This window comes from Dromaius novaehollandiae, chromosome 2, assembly GCF_036370855.1.
Source record: "Dromaius novaehollandiae isolate bDroNov1 chromosome 2, bDroNov1.hap1, whole genome shotgun sequence".
Classification (NCBI taxonomy): domain Eukaryota; kingdom Metazoa; phylum Chordata; class Aves; order Casuariiformes; family Dromaiidae; genus Dromaius; species Dromaius novaehollandiae.
Window position 1 is genome coordinate 14492902 of NC_088099.1, and position 9134 is coordinate 14502035.

The following is a 9134-nucleotide window of genomic DNA, read 5'->3' on the forward strand; positions in this document are numbered from 1 at the left end:
ACAATTTTATCAAAATTCTATGCTGAAACTTCATCCTGGAAGATGCACACTGGCTCTGAGCTAGGGGAACATCTCAACCCATTTTAAAGTGTTGAACAAAAAATGAATCCTGCTGAATCTCTGTGATCAGCTGAAATGCTCAGCATGGACAAATTGGCCTGATTGCGCTTGTCAAAGTCGGGGTAGATGGACACTGTGCAGGATAGAGACGTGGTAAGAAATACCTAGGAAATAATTCCAATAAGAAAGATTTTTTTAAAAAAACCTGTGCAGAATGCAGCCAGTAGTTTCTACTTCCTAGCTTTTGCAAGGAGAATTGGACAGAATCATAGTACTTGTGCAATCAGATGATATCTTTCCTCCCTTGAGTATCGCTTTGTCTCTTATTGTGCCATGATGAGAGCTGTGTGATAATATTTGCATTCAGAGCAAAGCCACCACATTTTTTGGCTTTCCTCCAGTTCCACTTAAGCACAAACATTTCTGGAATGCTGCCAGACATATTTTTGTGTTCATTCTCAGTTGTCAAAAGCAGTTTTTCCAGACTCTGGTTTTCTTAAAGTCTTTTGTCCAATTAAAAGTGCCTGCCGTGCATTAGGGTGGAATCGCACGGCACGGCAGTGTCGTGGTAGTTATCAGATGGAATTTGCAGCTGGAATGCTCATGGCTTGTGACTTACAGCGAGGCTTGCACGTCTCCCCACCCCTTCTATCTGAACAGATACTTTAACAAAAATGCAAAGGTCACATTTTTGTATGTTTTATTTTGCTACTGATTGGCAGCATTCCAGCATTTACCAGCTTACTTGCAGGAAGCCATTCTTTGGGTAGCCTGCTCATTACGGCTAGGCTCACTACAGCCAGTCCCATGGGTCAGTTCTTCTCCACTCAGACACTGTATCTCTGTCTCGTATTGTGTTTCAGGCACAGTGAGCAAGCTTTGTAAAGTCCCATCCTGTCCTTTTCCCGTGCCTAAATAGCAGAGAAGGTGGAAGGAAACAGCCTTGTCCGGATTTCCCATATATTGGCCACTGGCCAGTTGACCTATGTGAGCAGCAAGTACCTTTGGCACGGGGCTACTGGGTGCTCTTGTTCACTCTCCTCAGGAAAATCACCTTTCAAGAAACATTTTCAGGATACCTGGAGCTCTAACCTAGTCACAGGTAGCTGAACTGGGTTTTCTTAGTGAACCTTAGGTGCCCTCCTTGTGCCCTATAGAAAAAAGATGTAAAAGAAATTGCTTTCTGCACAAAAGCATACACTTCAGGTGCAGGACACAGTCCAAACACTCTAAGTTACAGTGCAAGATGGGGATAGTAGTGAAGAGCTTAACAGGTTGCTTTTCTGAAGCACACTATTGCAAATTTGCAGAGTCTTTCTATTTGCCTTTTCAAGTAGGTTATACTGAGTAGACATTGCCTGAATAATTATATGTAAGCTACTTGCATAAAATTATCTCTGTCATAGGATGGATCTGGCAATTGAATAACTGGAGTTGGAAATGTGGAGATTATTGCACACAAGAAGATATAGCACTCAGTAATAAAAGCTAAGTGAAAACTCTCCTTCATGAAATACCATCCAGACTGAAAGATTTAAACTTAATGAAGTGACATGATCATTTAAAAATGCATTCTGGACTTCTAAGGTTTCTCTCACATTTGTCACCTTTTTGACATTTTTTGCTACTAAGAATATTCTTTAAGAGTCCTCTGGGAGATACTGTCTGTGCTTTCACTATCATCACCATGACCAAAACTGATGGGAGTTGTGATCCTCACAGGTATTCTTTAGCAGATCTCAGTGCACTCTTGGAAAATACAGTTATCTTCAATAGAAGGTTGTATGTGTATATATATATGTATATGTATGTGTGTTTATGATTCTGCAAAAAACAGAAGGAAATTTTTCACGTAATCAGGAATGGTTTAAAAAAAATTTTACCTGGAAGATAATCAACTCCAAAAAATGTATTGGATTTGAAAAATAAAACAAAACAAAACAGCCAGACAAACAAACAAAACCTTTTCTGGAAACTTTCCCAGGTCTAAAATGGATTTTCTGATCAAAGAAATTACTCACACTAAAAATGGATAGACTGAAAAGGAATGCCGTAGTGTAGAAAATCAAGGTTTATGTTCCTTTTGAGTCTGACTTGGAGTGCCAATGTTAATCTGGATCTTCCATATCAATAATTTCCCAATATACTATTTTTTTCTCAAGTGACACCACAAGCAAATTGTCAAATAAAGCTAGGGAAATAAAAGATTTTGAAACATTGAAAAGGTTGTATATTTAAAACAGATATTTTATTTTCCATCCAGCTTTTGTTCACAACACCACAACAATTGGACTTTGATTTACACTATCTAGACCCAATCTCATTTTACGTTCATCCAACCACAAGCCCATCCACATTTATGAAAGCTACTATGGGACTTACAAAAGTCCCATACATTCTCTTCTGATTTATTTCAGGCAAAAGATACTTGTGGGTGTATATAACAATAGTCTATAAATATTTAAACCTCAAGGTGAGAAAGGAATTATTTAGGGTGGCTATAATCCTCTTAACAAGGAGTAATATAAGAAACCTGTGAAAGAAACTGGGCTGAAGATCAGAAGAACTGCTTGGTGATAATAGCTTATGGAATAATCCTCCCTAAGAAGTGGCATATATTAGCAAAAATGGAAGGATTATGTGTGGACAGTAGAAATGGTGTACATCACAGAGGATGCCATAGGTGGACTACCTTTACTGAGTTCCACTTGTAAAACTTGTTATTGACTGTTAAAGTATAAGTAGGAATCTTGTACTTCTTAGTCATCATATGGGATTTTTAAAATCTAGGCCACACAAAATACTAGAAATGGTTCTATTTTGTTAAGTACATTAACAGAGTGACTGAATATAATACTTTTCATCTCTAGGTCTTCTTTTTATGATACATATAGACCACAGATCAAATATTGCTTTATGAAATTACAAAGCATAAAAAATAAAAATGTTAAACAGAACGCAGAGACCCCTAGCTCCAAAGAGGGACCTTTTACTTGTATTTTCTATGTATATTTTGAGCATCACATTTCATTCTGAGGCTAATACACTGACAGTGAATAAGGTTCATCAGAGTAAATTGCATCTTCAGTGTCATAAAATTGTCTTGCTTGAACCTTGTCTTGACTTCAGCTGAGGCTTTTCAATACTGTTTTTTTCTAATATTTTAATAGAAAAAATATTTTAAAATAATGAAAAACAATGATCTGCTTTTCGGATTTGTCAGAAAATGGGAATTTTAAAAACAATAGATTTTTGTTTGCAGAAATTTTTGTTCCAAAAAAGTTTACATTTGAGGGAGTTTTCTGAATCTATTCCTTATGAAGTTTTAACTCTAATTTAAACTTACCACTAATTTCAGAGCTAAACTGGGCTTCCTGCAGTTTGACAAAATGGATCAGGCAGCATCCACCACCTGAAGATGCTCTAATTCAGTGCAGTGACACTGGTCAGTATGAGTCAGAAATGTACTAATAAGATCTATACTCTTTCTAAGTCTTTTCCCTACCTCCTTTTCCCATAATATAGGTGTATTCTAGAACTAGAATTAATTGATTCATAATATTCCTTTCTGATTACCAAGTTGAAAATTTGCCCTTAAGAATTTTGCAATTATTTTTCACTTTCCTTCCCCCCAAAGCAGGTGCAATGAACTGCATGCTTTGCAAGAAAAAAAAAATGGGTCAGTTAGCTCCTCATTAATTTTCAAATAATTTTCAGCATCATATGTAATGAGTAGATAGAAAAAATGTGCTATATATCAAGTTAGTCAGTAGATGCCAAATCATGCCCCCCTTCGCCCCCAGCCCATATGCTAACTTGCAGTGCAGATTGTGATTAAATAAAGAACAGAGTCCTACTGTAAATAGGCAAAGCTGTGGGTTTAGTTTTGTTGAATCATCACATCCTTTGTGCTCCCTTTGATTTTTCATGTATATCTTCTGCCTTTTTCTCTGTTACATGATGAATCTCCTGAACGCACACTCCTTGTGCGGCTGCATTGCCAAGTTACTATTCTCTATGGGCTGCTGTAGTAGTACAAGTTTGGGGGAGGGGGGCTTCTTTTCCCCCCTTCATAATTATGTATTGGAGCTTGTCAGGGAATTAGCCAACAATTTTCACTTGTTCTTATCTTGCCTTTCCTTTTGAAGACTTTCTTAATAGCAGGTTTAACAGTTTTGTCCTTAACTGATGTGCAGTGCAGATTTTCAGTTCAGGTATTAAAATTTTAAGAGCTCATTAGAGACTTTTTCTTAACACAGTGAATTTATATCTTGTCATTCACTTATATGAAGCACATGTGCCCACTGATGATCCTGTGGTAGAATAATTATTCCACATTTAACAACTTATATAACCTTGCATTCAGCAATTCAAGGTAAGGCTATTTTTATACTATTCAGTATCTTGCCAGAGTTAGATCACATTATATAAGATTATTCTAGTTAAAGAAGCTATAGAACACCACAAGACAGATAAAAAATACTAGAGAGAGAGAAATTGTCAAATGGGATCAACGAAATGGTCTGTCTACTCCTGTATTCTGCTATGCCAGATGTTTCAGAGCTAGCATTAGAAATGCTGAAAAAAGAATTTATCTTCTTTACTCTCTCCAGGAAAGCTCATCTGCAAGGCTTAGTAATTCGTTAATATTATTTTCTGTTGGTGTGTCATATGAGTAATTTTGACGTAGATCCTACCACCAAAACCGATGGAAGATCTTCCTTAAAAACTAACAACGTAATGTGATTCAGTTCCAGAAGTATGTGTTAGTTTTTATCTTGGCTTCCACACAAACAACTATACTGACAAAAAGTCTGCAAGAAACTGAAATAACTGTATTTGTAATTAAAGAGAAATCAAAGATCAATAATAATCCTGCAGAATATGTTTCATAGAATATTTCATGGAAGATTTGAGTCCTACGCATGAAAACATAAAAGGTTCACATAAAAGAAATTGATCACTGCCTGGAGAAAATTATTGCCTAAGACAGGGAAAATACTGCATTAATCTGCAAAATCTCTCGCGTAATTTGGCTGTTAATAAAAGAATCACAGATAGCACTCCAGGGCCTTCGGTTTACTGTGAAACCTTCCAAATGCCAATGTTTCATGCCCAGTCTCTTTTACTCTGACCCATCAGACTGCTGCATTTTTAAAACCCAGGTTTCAAAAATCAGCTTGAACTCTCAATTCACCTTATTTGTTTGTCTGTCTTCTGGCAAAAGTCAAAGAAAAAGCTCAGCTCTTTCCTCACGGAGGTGACCCTAGAATCGTCTCTGTTTTTTTCACACCGGTTTGTCCTCGGTTACTCTGCTAGACATAGAGGATGAATTCACCTTTATACAGGAAATTATTTAATGTGGAAACTTTAGAGCAAAGGACATGGCTTGATAAAGGTAGGCAAGTGTTTGAAGGAAAAGTCAAAATAGGAGGCGCTTCAAACTGTTAAGAATGTGAAGTAAATTGGGAGAATAAAAACCATTTAAACTAAAAGAAAGCTTCAACACCGGTCTCCAGGATTCACACGGCAAGGGAATGCTCCTCAGGAGCGCGTTCTCCTGAGACGCAGGATGAGGGCGGAAATGGCTTCTCATTGTCAGCAGGCCTGCAAATGGCAGGGCAAGACAATAACAGCAGGAAGCGGGCTGCCTCCCCACAGCTGCTCGCTGTCGCAGGGATTTGCAGGTTCCCAGGGTTAGCAGCAGCCCCGTGCGTCTGCAGACAGCTGCACGGGGCCTTCCCGCACCCCACTCAGAGCCTTTCTGCACCGCAGGGAGGCAGGTTCAGCGCGCCGCCTCGCCTCTGACACAACCTCTCCTCCACCATCTGTGTCAAACCTCCACAGATTTTCTCCTCTTTGTTCACTTTCCATGATTTTTGTTGCAGGAAATGGTTGCTTAACCCAGTCAGATGTGGGGCTAACATCTGATCTTGAGCACTGTGCAGAACTTCTCGTCTCCCTCAGGTCAGGCCTGTGGAGACAGGCTGCTGAGCGGTCTGCAGGAAAAGGGTGTGCTCCCCACGCAGTGAAAGTACTAGTGGAGCTCTTAGACTGAAAGGTTCCCCTCTTGGTAAGAAACAAGCATCCCTGTAAAATGGACAATTAGAAAGGAAAAAATAGCAATGTGGAGGGATATGGGATTTAAGGAATATGGTGATTGTTTTAAGAATTGTATAAAGGTTACTGAGCAATTTTAAAACTATTTAATGTCTCTCTTCCCTTTAAGTTTCATCTGTTTCAGTTTTAACAATAGCCAATGGCTTTCTGTCAGGGTTTTAACATCTCCGACTTCCACGACTTTGACCTTTTATATCAAAGCTGATTTTATCCATGGGGCTTCTGTTTACGTTTTAGACAACTAAAAGCAAGCACAGTTCTGATCTTATTTAAAAAGGGTCATCTGAACTATAGTCTTTGCTGTCTTTAACATAAGGAGAGGTAAAACGGAGAGCATGAGAAGTCAGATTCTGTTTGGATAAAAAGTAAAGTCCAGTTACTTACATATGTTGAAAGAAACCACTGACTTCAGGTATTCTCTCCCTTACAGTTGTGAGTATGCAAATTAAATTTTACCCATTTATCCCTTTATGGTAATGTCATACACAATAAACGTCTACATCAAATAACCAAAATAAGAAAAATCTTTAACTGCTGTTCTCCATGGCTGCAAATTCATAATATAGGAAAGTGAGTGGCTTTTATTAAAGAGAGAGTTCAATTTTTGAAAGTCCAGTGATGCCATGAACTTGGCAATATAAATGAAGTCAGTGTATAAATAAAATATAAAGTCAGTGAAGTTGAAGAGCCAATTCTTCATCTTATGTAAAATAGCAGAGCCCTAAAAAAAGTTATTTGAGCTCTGTCAAATTACACTATTCATATAGTTGGGTAACTTAGCAGAACTGTGTGTGGCATCATTTTTTCCAGGCTACTTGCAATTCCTGTTTTAACCTAGAGATGTGAGAGTGTCTGTACATATTGTTAGTTGCTGAATTCCTTATCATTTCAGCTTATCGCTGCTTTGACTTGAACTTGAAACAAAGTAGTTAAGATGTTAGCTTGCTAATATTGTCTTAAAAGGACTATAAATCTGCATGGTCTCTCGTAACTTCCTTGTTCTTATCAGTAAAGGATCACTGAAAGGAGGATTGTCTGTACACCCTGGCCTATGAGCAAGTCAGCTCATGTTCTCTAATGCAGGCATCCTGTAGTGTGGTCTGACTCGGATCTTTTGTCCTGAGTTCCCACATCTGTAAAACAGGGATAAAACTTCTACTCAGATGTGTAACATTGCTACATTCAAAATGGTGACACATTCAGATACTCCAGTGATGGAAGCCACATATGTGCCATTTTTGCATCCTCCAGTCCTTTCTTTGTTTTCTTCCTTTAAAATATACCCTCATTTTTTTGTTTTTATTTTAACCAATGCTGAAGGTGATCTCACTGGTCTGAGTGTATCTGCTAATGCAATCTATCAAGCTGTAGTGATTACACTGCAGGGGCTGTTTTCAGAATTGCACTGGATCAATAACACAAGATTGTTTAAGCATGCTTGCCTTCTTTCCACCTCAAGCAAATGGTTTGATTATCTCTTCACAGAGATTATGACACAAGGTGCTGACTATGGTTTTAATTTTATTTGATTGATGGATTTAGATTTCAGCTGCACACTACCTATCTATGCTTATCCACCCACAATTCAGTTGCAACCCTGATGTTTTTTTCTGTGTGTGTGTGTCTCATCTGAAGAACTGAGATGATATAGTGGAATAATAAGTCTCCAGTTTAATATTCTGTTGAGCATCCCCAACTGCAGCTCAGTGAATGTAGAGCTGAGAAGTTTTCTCATTACATTTGTGGGAGCTAATATCTTGTTGGCCTTAGAGTATGCCAGGAGGAAATAGAAGGCACAGAAACTGAATGAAGGACATAAAAAGTAGAAGCCCAGAAGCTCAGTTACTGATTGTACGAGATGCCATCTGAAAGAAGCAAGACAAATAAGCCATTTGCACCCGGTCACCTGATTTGTGAGGGCCTCTTTTCATTACATTACAATTAGTCTGGAGCTCCTAGTACTTTTTTTCTTGACTATCATAACCTGGAAAGAATCATGTTAAGCATTTACGTACTCTCTCAGAGTCAACATACTAGCTAGAATGAAAATCAACTCCCCGCTACAAAAAAGAAGAAAAATAATAACTTGGAAGATGCCACGATATGATATTATTAATCTGCTATGCTTGTATTGTACAGTGAAATCAACAGGGTTTCTATGTTACTTGATGGAGGCACACTAAAGAAGCTAATAGAAGTCTTTACTCTGCAGAGAAGGGTTCTGTTTTCACCAGTGTGGGTAGACATACAAGCAATCCAAGAAGGACCTGAAGATCTGTGGCACGTGCCAGTTTGGCTGACAATGTAGTCTACCCTCTATGTGGGGCTTTGGATGACAAAAGGCAGCTCTATATGAAGGTACCCAGTCTCAGTTTGGGCAGATAAATGACCTCCTGTCTTCCATCATAACATTAGTTACCAAGTATAACTAATAATTTATATGCCCATGTTCAGTGGCATCAAAAGAAGCTTAAAGCCATTAAAAAAAGAGAGAGAGAGAAAACTGCAACTATTTTATAGCCAAAAATCAGGGGACAGTCAGAAGAGAACATCAGTCTCCTGAAATGCCATTGTCCCCCCTCCATGTGTGTATTCAGAACATGCCCATATAGGATCATGTGGACCTGGGGTAAAGGGAAGAAGATTTATTTTTTTCCACTCTGCCATCATTAACTAATATACAGTTCTTACATTCAAATATCTTGAATTTCTGTATTTTTAACTTCTTTTTTTTTTATGAATCATTACAGAAGCCCCAAAGTATTTTAATTCTCCATTATATACACACAAAGTATTGCTACTCTCTCCCTGTTCATTTGAGATCTAATAGCCTGTCTGCCTAAGCTGTGAAATGAAACCCTAGGTCTCCAATTAAGAGTCAATCACATAAATCTTGAGATAGAAAAGAAGCACACTTGCTCACAGTTTCATTTTTACATTATGCCTTTAATTGT